Here is an 11,135-nt window from a genome sequence, read left to right as displayed (position 1 = left end):
ATGCACCGTATTAAACAAAAAATGAAAGAAAAAAAAACAGTTGATAATCTCCTTAGATTCTGAAAAAAATATGAATGAATCCAACATTCATTCATATTTAAAGTATTACAGAGATCAGGGATAAAGGGTACATATCTAAATATACTAAAAACAATATACACAAAGTCTATAGCCAGCATCAAACTAAACAAAGAGAATATTAAAGCAATTTCACTGAAATCAGGGACAAGGCAAGGCTGCCCACTTTCTTTTTATCTCTTCAACATAGTTCTGAAGTCCTTCCTAGAGCAATAATACAATTGAAGGAGAACAAGAGGATACAAATAGGAAAGGAAAAAGTCAAATATCTCTATTTGCAGATGATATGATACCTGAGTTACCCAAAATTTTTACCAGGGAACCCTACAGCTGACAAACATCTTCACCAACATGGCTAGATATAAAATTAACAAAAAAAAAATTAAGTATCCCTCCTGTATACAACAGATAAAAGGGCTGAGAAAGAAATTAGGGGGGTGTGGAAAGGAATTATATTATCTAACAAGGCCATATCTCCAATCCCTAACCAGACATTTCCTCACTGGGCACTCCACATGTAAATAGATGGGCTTCAAGGGGACATTGCAATTCAAATCACCAGAAAGTAGAAGAAGATGGAGGGAATATTAGGCTAAAAGAACATTGTTATCCAGAAAGTTTGTCATTCAATACAATGATTAAATCCCAGCAACTTCTAATGACTAAAGAATAGGACTGACAATCTCTTTCAGGGAAAATGTGGAATATTTCTATAATGAAGTATTATTCAGATAAGAAAATGAGAATTTCTTCTAATTCTGATGTCCATCTTCTTTGTTTTTCAGGATGAGGATTGAGCATTTTAGTCAGAGTCCTCCCTCTTGATTAATTTCTATGGATGTAGAGATTTTAGTAGGTTTATCCTATCTCATATGTCTATATAAGTGAGGATACACCTTATGTGTATTTCTGCTTCTGGGACAGCTCACTCAAGAAGATCCTTTCCAGTTCCCACCATTTACCTGCAAATTTCATGATTTCCTTGTTTTTCATTGCTGAGTCCATTGTGCAGATGTACCCACAATTTCTGCATCCATTCTTCAGTTGAGGGGCATCTGGGCTGTTTCCAGATTCTGCCTATTACAAATAAAGCTGCTACAAACATGGTTGAACAAATGTCCTTATTGTATACTTGAGCCTCTTCTGTATGTTTGCTGGAGTAGTATGGCTGGATCTTGAGGAAGCATTATTCCTAGTTGTCTGAGAATGTGCCAGATTGGTTTCCAGAGTGGTTGTAAAATTTTACATTCCCACTAGCAGTGGAGGAGGGTTCCACTTTCTCTACAACCTCTCCAGCATGTGTGGTCATTTGAGATTTTGATCTTGGCCATTCTGATGGATGTAAGGTGACATCTCAGGATCATTTTGATTTGCATTTTTCTGATGGCTAATGAGGTTGAGCATTTCTTTAAGTGTTTTTTGATATTCAATATTCCTCTATCTAGAATTCCCTGTTTAGCTCTGTTCCCCATTTTTTAATTGGATTACTTGGTTTATTGCTTTTCAGCTTCTTTATTTCTTTAAATATACTGGATATTAGCCCTTTGTCAGATATAGGGTTGGTGAAGATTCTCTCCCAATCTATAGGCATTCATTTTGTTTTGATGACAGTGTCCTTTACTTTACATAAGCTTAATCAGTTTCATGAGGTCCCATGAACCTCAGTAGATTGTTGCTCTTAGATCTAGCCTGTTCTCTTGGTGTTCTGCTCATGAAGTTGTCTCCTCTATCAATGAGTTCTAGGGTTTTCCCCAATTTTTCTTCTAACTAACTTAATGTGTCTGGTTTTATGTTGAGGTCTTTGATCCACTTGGACTTTAGTTTTGTGCAGGGTGATAAGTGTGGATCTATTTGCATTTTTCTACATATAATCATCCAGATAGATCAGCACCATTTGTTGAAGATGCTATCTTTTTATCATTGTGTGGTTTTGGAATCTTGGTCAAAGATCAGGTGTCCATAAGTGTGTGGGTTTATTTCTGGTTCTTTTGTTCGGTTCCATTGATCCATCTTTCTGTTTCTATGCCAATACCATGCACTTTTTATTACTGTTGCTGTATAATACAGCTTCAGATCAGGAATGGAGATACCTCCTGAAGATCTATTTGTTTTTTGTTTGTTTGTTTTTTGTAGAGCAAAAAACATTGTTTTAGCAATTTGGGGCTTCTTGTTACTTGTTATTCCATAAGAAGTTGAGAATTTTTCTTTCAAGGTCTATAAATAATTGTATTGGTAATTTGATGGGAATTGCATTGAATCTGTAGATTGCTTTTGGTAAGATGGAAATTTGTACTAGTTAATCCTGCCAAACCATGAGCATGGGAGATCTTTCCATTTTCTGATATCTTCTTCTAATTCTTTCTTTAGAGACTGGATTTTTTTTTCATACAAGCTTTTGACTTCCTTGGTTATGGTTACACCAAGGCATTTTATGTCATTTGTGGCTATTTTGAAGGGTGTTTTTTTCCCCTAATTTCATTTTCAGCCCTTTTTTCTTTTGTATACAGGAGGGCTATTATTTTTGAGTTAATTTTGTATTCAGCTACTTTGTTGAAGGTTCAGGAATTCACTCGTAGAATTTTGGGGGTCTTTCAGGTATACTATCATATCATCTGCAAATAGTGATACTTTGACTTCTTCCTTTCCAATATGTATCCTCTTGATCTCCTTCAACTATCTTATTGCTCTAGCAAGGACATCCAGAACTATGCTGAAGAGATATGGAGAGAGTGGGCAGCCTTGTCTTGTTCCTGATTTCAGTGGGATTGCTTTAAGTTTCTCTCCATTCATTTTTATGTTGGTTGTAAGTTTGCTGTATATTCCTTTCCTATGTTTAGATATGTGCCTTCTATCCCTGATATCTCCAATACTTTAAACATAAATGGTATTAGATTTTGTCAAATGCTCTTTCAATATCTAAGGAGATTATCATGTGATCTTTTTCTTTCAGTGTGTTAATATCTTGGATCACATTGATGGATTTCCTTATATTGAACCACCCTTGCATACCTGGGATGAAGCCTACTTGGTACTAGTGGATGATATCTTTGTGTTCTTATATCTGGTTTGGAAGTATTTTGTTCAGTATTTTTGCATCAATGTTCATAAGGGAGATTGGCCTGAAATTCTCTTTTTTTTTTGTTGACTCTTTGTGAGGTTAAAGAACCAAGGTGACTGTGGCTTCATAGAATGAGTTTGGTAATGTTCCTTCTGTTTCTATTTTGTGGAATGGTTTGAATAGAACTAGAGTTAGCTCTTCTTTGAAGGTCTGGTAGAATTCTGCAACAAAACCATCTGTCCTAAGCTCTTTTTTTTTTAGAGACTTTTGAAGACCACTTCTATTTCCTTATAGGATATACAACTATTTAATTTTTTACATGGTCATGATTCAGCTTTGGAAAGTGGAATAAATCAAGAAAATTGTCATTTCATTTAGATTTTCAAATTTTGTGGAATATAGACTTTTGAAATGAGTTGTAATGATTTTTTGAATTTCTTCAGTGTCTGTAGTTATGTCCCCCTTTTAATTTCTGATTTTGTTGATTTGGATGTTGTCTCTCTGCCTTTTAGTTATCTTGGCTAAAAGTTTGTCTATCTTGTTGAATTTCTCAAAGAACCAGCTCTTGGTTTCATTGATTCTTTGAATTGTTTCATTTGTTTTTAATTGATTGATTTCAACCCCGAGTTTGATTATTTCAAGCTGTCTACTCCTCTTTGGTCTGTCTGCTTCTTCTTTTTCTAGGGTTTTTAGGTGAGCCATTAAGTTGCCTGAATGAGCTGACTTGAATTTCTTCTTGAAGGCATTTAGTGCTATGAACTTTCCTCTAAGCACTGTTTTCATTCTGAACTACAAGATTGGGTAAATTGTGCCATCATTTTCATTTTCATCTTCATTCTAGGAAGACTTTAATTTCTTTCTTTTTTTCTTTCCTGACCCAGCTTTCATTTAGTAGTAAGTTATTCAGTTTCCATATGTGTGGAGGCTTATTTCTATTTCTGTTGTCGTTGAGTTCCAGCTTTATTCCATGGTGATCAGATAAGACACAAGGGAGTATTTCAATCTTCTTGTATCATTTGAGGCTCACTTAGTGACCAAGTATATTGTCTATTTTGGAGAAGGTTTCATGAGGTGCTGAGAAGAAGGTTAATTTTTTGTGTTGGGTGTAAGGTTCTGTAAATGTCTGTTAGGTCCGTTTGATTCATGACCTCCATTAGAGACATTGTTTCTTTGCTTAATTTCTGTTTTGTTTACCTGCCCTTTGTTGAAGTCTCCCTCTATTAATGTTTGGGGATGTATGTGTGGTTTCAGTTTTATCAATGTTTCTTTTACATATGTGGGTGCCCTTGTATTTGGGGCATAGATAGTCAGGATTGTGGTGTTTTCCTGGTGGAATTTTCCCTTAATTAATTTTGTTTAAAAGTCTATTTTATCAGATATTAGAATGACTATTCTCACTTGCTTCTTGGGTCCATTTGCTTGGAAAGCCATCTTCCAGCCCTTTACTCTCAGGTAATGTTTATATTTGTGACTTAGGTATGTTTTTTGTAGGCAAAAGATTGCCAAGTGTTGTTTATTCATATATTCTGTTAGTCTCTGTCTTTTTATTGGAGAATTGAGTCCAGTGATGGTGAAAGAGATTAATGACAAGTGGATGTTCGAACCTTTGTTTTGATGCCGGCTGTGATAGTTTGTGTGCTTGGCTGCTTTTTGTTTTACTATATTGAGGTTACTATTTCATGTGTTTTCTTGAAAGTAGCTAGTTTCCCTGAGTTGTATTTTTCCTTCTAGTGTCTTCTGTAACGCTAGATTTGTGTGTAGGTATTGTTGAAATTTGTTTTTGTCATTGAATATCTCCTTTTCTCTGTCTATGAGGACTGAGATTTTTGCTGGGTATAGTAGCCTGAGCTGACATCTATGTTCTCTTAGGGCCTGCATGCTATATGTCCAGAGCTTTCTGGCTGTCATGGTCTCTGTTGAAAAGTCAGGTGTGATTCTATGGGTTTGCCATTTTCTCTTTGCAGCTTTTAGCATTTTTTCTTTGTTCAATATATTTACTATTTTGATCATTATGTGGCAGGAAGAGTTTCTTTTCTGGACTAATTTTTTTGTGTGTGTGTTCTATATTCCTCTTGTATTCTTATTGGCCTCTCCTCTAATTTGGGGAAATTTTTTTTTTAATTATTTTGTTGAAAATATTTTCTGGGCCTTGGAGGAGGCAATCTTCTTTTTCCTGTATTCCTATTATTGTTAAGTTTTTTTTTTTTTTTTTTTTTTTCATTTCATGAAGTCTTGAATTTCTTGGCTGCTCTGTGTCAGATATTTTTAGTTTTAATATTTTCTTTGACACATACCTCGATGTTTTCCATTGTATCTTTCACACCTGAAATTCTTTCTTTCATCTCTTATAGTCTATTGGTTATGCTTAACTCTGTAGTTCCTGTTTTCTTTCCTAAGTTCTTTTTCTCCACAATTTCCTTTGCTTGTGTTTTCTTTAATTTCAACAAAACAAGTGGAACACTACAGAAATTTGCATGTCATCCTAGTTCAGGAACCATACTATTCTTCTCTGTATTGTTACAATTTCAGAATATGTGCTGCCAAAGTGAGTTCCACATAATTCGTTCAGTTGGTCATTAATAAAGTCATGTGTCCTTGACTTGTGAATTTCACATTTTCAAAGATTTCATTATTATTCGTTAAATACAAAGATATGTCCTCATTCAGTGAATAACTTATTGTTTTTTAACCTTGAAATTTTATTATTATTATTATTAATTACACTTTATTCATTTTGTATCCCCCCATAAGTCCCTCCCTCCTCCCCTCCCGATCCCACCCTTCTTCACCTTTGTGCATGCATGCTCCTCCCCAAGTCCGCTGATAGGGGAGGTCCTCGTCTCCTTTCTTCTGATCTTAGTCTATCAGATCACATCAGGAATGGCTGCATTATCTTCTTCTGTGGCCTGGTAAGGATGCTCCCCCCTCAGGGGGAGGTGATAAAAGAGGAGGCCAATCAGAATATGTCAGAGGCAGTCCTTCTTCCCATCACTATGTAACCCAATTGGACACTAACCTGCCATGGGCTACATCTGTGCAGGGGTTCTAGGTTATCTCCATGAATAGTCCTTGGTTGGAGTATGAGTCTCTGGGAAGTTCCCTGTGTTCAAATGTTCTTATTCTTTTGCTCTCCTTGTGGAGTTCCTGTCCTCTCTAGCTCTTGCTATTTCCCACTTCTTACATAAAATTCCATTCACTCTGCCTGCCAGTTGGCCATCAGGCTAAGCATCTGTTTTGATACTCTGCAGGGCAGAGGATTTCAGAGGCCCTCTGTGGCAGGTTCCTAGGTTGTTTTCTGTTTCTTCTTCTGGATTTCAGAGGCCCTCGGTAGCAGGGTCCTAGATTGTTTCCTGTTTTCTTCTTCTTCTGATGTCCATCCTCTTTGCCTTTCAGGATGGGGATTGAGCATTTAAGTTGGGGTTCTCTTTTGCTTAGTTTGATTATATGTACCGATTTTAATGGGTTTATCCTATGTTGTATTTTTATATGAGTGAGTATATACCCTGTGTGTCTTTTTGCTTCTGGGACAACTCACTCAGGATGATCCTTTCCAGGTCCCACCATTTACCTGCAAATTTCATGATTTCCTTATTTTTCATTCCTGAGTAATACACCATTATATAGATGTACCACAATTTCTGCATCCATTCTTCAGTTGATGGGCATCTGGGCTGTTTCCAGCTTCTGCCTATTACAAACAAAGCTGCTACAAACATGGTTGAGCAAATGTCCTTTTTGTGTACTTGAGCTTCTTTTGGATATATGCCTAGGAGCGATATGGCTGGATCTTGCGGAAGCACTATTCCCAGTTGTCTGAGAAAGCACCAGATTGATTTCCAGAGTGGTTTTGCAAGTTTACATTCCCACCAGCAGTGGAGAAGGGTTCCCCTTTCTCCACAACCTCTCCAGCATGTGTTGTCTCTTGAGTTTTTGATCTTGGCCATTCTCATGGGTGTAAGGTGAAATCTCAGGGTTGTTTTGATTTGCATTTTTCTAATGGCTAATGACATTGAGCATTTCTTTAAGTGTTACTCTGCCATTCCATATTCCTCTTCAGAGAGTTCTCTATTTAGCTCTGTTCCCCATTTTTTAAGGGGATTACTTGGTTTGCTGCTTTTCAGCTTCTTTAGTTCTTTATATATACTGGATATGAGTCCTCGGTCAGATAAAGGTTTGGTGAAGATTCTTTCCCAATCTGTAGGCAGTCGCTTTGTTTTGATGACAGTATCCTTTGCTTTACAGAAGCTTATCAGTTTCATGAGGTCCCATTTATTGATTGTGGCTCTTACAGCCTGTGCTGTTGTTGTTCTGTTGAAGAAGTTCTCTCCTGTACCAATGAGTTCTAGGGTATTCCCAGTTTTTTTTTTTTTTTCTAGCCAATTTAATGTGTCTGGTTTTATGTTGAGGTCTTTGATCCACTTGGACTTCAGTTTTATTCAGGGTGATAAGTTTGGATCTATTTTCATTTTTCTACATGTAGACATCCAGTTAGACCAGCACCATTTGTTGAAGATACTATCTTCTTTCCATTTTATGGTTTTGGTATCTTTGTCAAAGATCAGGTGTCCTTAAGTGTTTGGGTTTATTTCTAGTTCTTTTGTTCGGTTCCATTGATCCACCATTCTGTTTCTTTGGCAGTACCAAGCAGTTTTGATAACTGTTGCTCTATACTACAGCTTGAGATCAGGGATGGAGATACCTCCAGATGATCTTTTATTGTAGAGAATTGTTTTAGCAATTCTGGGTTTCTTGTTATTCCATACGAAGTTGAGAATTTTTCTTTCCAGGTCTGTAAAGAATTGTGTTGGCAATTTGATGGGAATTGCATTAAATCTGTAGATTGCTTTTCGTAAAATGGAAATTTGTACTATGTTAATCCTGCCAAGCCATGAGCATGGGAGATCTTTCCATCTTCTCATATCTTCTTCTAATTCTTTCTTCAGAGACTTGAAATTTTTTCATACAAGTCTTTGACTTCCTTGGTTAGGGTTCCTCCAAGGTACTTTATGTCATTTGTGGCTATTGTGAAGGGTGTTATTTTGTTAATTTCTTTCTCAGCCCTTTTGCCTTTTGTATACAGGAGTGTTACTGATTTTTTTTAGTTAATTTTGTATCTGGTCACTTTGCTGAAGTTGTTTATCAGCTGTAGGAGTTCCCTGATAGAGTTTTTGGGGTCAATCATGTATACTATCATGTCTTCTGCAATTAGTGATAATTTGACTTCTTCTTTTCCAATCTGTATCCCTTTGATCTCCTTCAGCTGTCTTATTGCTCTAGGAAGGACTTCCAGCACTGTGTTGAAGAGATATGGAGAGAATGGGCAGCCTTGTCTTGTACCTGATTTCTGTGGGATTGCTTTAAGTTTCTCTCCTTTCAGTTTGATGTTGGCCTTAGGCTTGCTGTATATTGCCTTTACTATGTTTAGATATGTACCTTGTATCCCTGATCTCTCCAATACTTTAAACATGAATGGATGTTGGATTTTGTCAAATGCTTTTCAGCATCTAGAAAGATTATCATGTTTTTTTTTTCCTTTCTGTTTGTTAATATGGTGGATCACATTGATGGATTTCCTTATATTGAACCTCCCCTGCATACCTTGGATGAAGCCAAATTGGTCATAGTGGATAATATCTTTGATGTATTCTTAGATTCGGTTTGCAAGTATTTTGTTCAGTATTTTTGCATCAATGTTCATAAAGGAGATGGACCTGAAATGCTCTTTCTTTGTTGGGTATTTCTAGGTTAAAGAACCAAGGTGACTATGGCTTCATAGAATGCGTTTGGTAATGTTCCTTCTGTTTCTATTTTGTGGAATGGTTTGAATAGAACTAGAGTTAGCTCTTCTTTGAAAGTCTGGTAGAATTCTGAGCTGAACCCAGCTGGTCCTCCGGTTTTTGTTTTTTTGTTTTTTTGTTTTTTTTTCTTGGTTGGAAGATTTTGATGACTGCTTCTATTTCTTTGGGGGATATAGTACTATTTAGTTGACTTACCTGGTCCTGTTGCAGCTTTGGTAAGTGGAATAGATCAAGAAAATTGTCCATTTCATTTAGATTTTCAAATTTTGTGGCATATAGACTTTTGAAGTAAGTCTTATTGATTGTTTGGATTTCCTCAGTGTCTGTAGTTATGTCCCCCTTTTCATTTCTGATTTTGTTGATTTGAGTGGTTTCTCTCTGCCTTTTAGTTAGCTTGGCTAAGGGTTTGTTGATCTTGTTGATTTTCTCAAAGAACCATCTCTTGATTTCATTGATTCTTTGAATTGTTTTATTAGTTTCCAATTGTTTGATTTCAGCCCTGAGTTTGATTATTTCCAGCCATCTACTCTTTATTGGTGTGTCTGCTTCTTCTTTTTCTAGGGTTTTTAAGTGAGCCATTAAGGTGCTTGAATGACCTGTCTCGATTTTTTTCTTGAAGTCACTTAGTGCTATGAACTTTCCTCTTAGCACTGCTTTCATTGTGTTCCACAAGTTTGGCTATGTTGTGTCTTCATTTTCATTGATTTCTAGACAAACTTTAATTTCTTTCTTTATTTCTTCCCTGACCTATCTGTCATTTAGTAAAAAGTAGTTCAGTTTCCATGTGTGTGCAGGCTTTTTGCTATTTCTGTTATTGTTGAGGTCCAGCTTTATTACATGGTGATCAAATAATATACAAGGGATTATTTCAATCTTCTTGTATCTCTTGAGGCTTGCTTTGTGACCAACTATATGGTCTATTTTGGAGAAGGTTCCATGAGGTGCTGAGAAGAAGGTAAATTCTTTTGTGTTTGGATGTAAAGTTCTGTAAATGTCTGTTAGGTCCATTTGATTCATGACTTCTCTCAGAGACATTGTTTCTTTGTTTAATTTCTGTTTACTTGACCTGTCCTTTGTTGAGAGTGGTGAGTTGAAGTCTCCCACTATTAATGTGTGGGGATCCATATGTGGTTTAAATTTTATCAATGTTTCTTTAACACATGTGGGTGCTCTTGTATTTCAGGCATAGATGTTCAGGATTGTGATGTCTTCCTGGTGGAATTTTACTTTGATGAGTATGAAGTGTCCTTCCCCATCTCTTTTGATTAATTTTGGTTGAAAGTCTATTTTATCAGATATTAGAATGGCTACTCCTGCTTGCTTCTTGTGTCAGTTTGCTTGGAAAGTCCTCTTCCATCCCTTTACCCTCAGGTAATATTTATCTTTGTGCCTTAGGTGTGTTTCTTGTATGCACCAGATTGCTGGGTTTTGTTTATTTATCCATTCTGTTAATCTGTGTCTTTTTATTGAGAGTTGAGTCCAATGATGTTGAGAGAGATTAATGGCTAGTGGCTGTTAGATCCCTTGATTTTGATGTTGGCTGTGGTCATCAGGTTGTGTGCTTGGTTCCTTTTTGTTTTACTATAGGAAGGTTAATTATTTCCTGTGTTTTCTTGAAAGAAGCTATTTTTTGGGGGGTTGTATTTTCCCTTCCAATGTCTTCTGTAATGCTGGATTTGTGTGTAGGGATTGTTGAAATGTGTTTTTGTGATTGAATATCTTGTTTTCTCCGTCTATGAGGACTGATATATTTGTAGGGTATAGTAGCCTGGGCTGACATCTGTGTTCTCTTAGGGTCTGTATGATATCCGTCCAGGCCCTTCTGGCTTTCATAGTCTCTGTTGAAAAATCAGGTGTGATTCTAATGGGTTTGCCATTATATGTTACTTGGCCTTTTTCCCTTGCAGCTTTTAGTATTTTTTCTTTGTTCTGTATACTTACTGCATACTTGGTTATTATGTGGCGGTAGGATTTTCTTTTCTGGTCAAATTTGTTGGGTGTAATGTAGGCCTCATGTATTCTTATTGGCCTCTCCTTTAAGTTGGGGAAATTTTCTTCAATGATTTTGTTGAAAATATTTTCTGGGCCTTAGAGAAGGGAGTCTTCTTTTTCCTCTATACCTATTATTCTTAGGTTTTGTCTTTTCATACTGTCTTGGATTTCTTGGATGGTCTGTGTCAGGAATTTTTTGGATTTAACAT

At 36.4% G+C, this 11,135-nt stretch overlaps 1 non-coding gene across 1 annotated transcript; it reads right to left on the bottom strand.

Annotated features, from left to right (window-relative positions):
* Nucleotides 1–5,582: 5,582 nt before the first annotated feature.
* LOC132651936 (U6 spliceosomal RNA) lies at nucleotides 5,583–5,689 on the bottom strand. Its single transcript, XR_009589459.1, has one exon. It is a non-coding gene; the product is annotated as a U6 spliceosomal RNA (small nuclear RNA).
* Nucleotides 5,690–11,135: the final 5,446 nt, after the last annotated feature.

This window comes from Meriones unguiculatus (genome assembly GCF_030254825.1).
Source record: "Meriones unguiculatus strain TT.TT164.6M chromosome Y unlocalized genomic scaffold, Bangor_MerUng_6.1 ChrY_unordered_Scaffold_42, whole genome shotgun sequence".
Lineage (NCBI taxonomy): Eukaryota > Metazoa > Chordata > Mammalia > Rodentia > Muridae > Meriones > Meriones unguiculatus.
The sequence above is the reverse complement of the archived record's forward strand: the minus strand, read 5'-3'. Positions and strand labels throughout refer to the sequence as shown.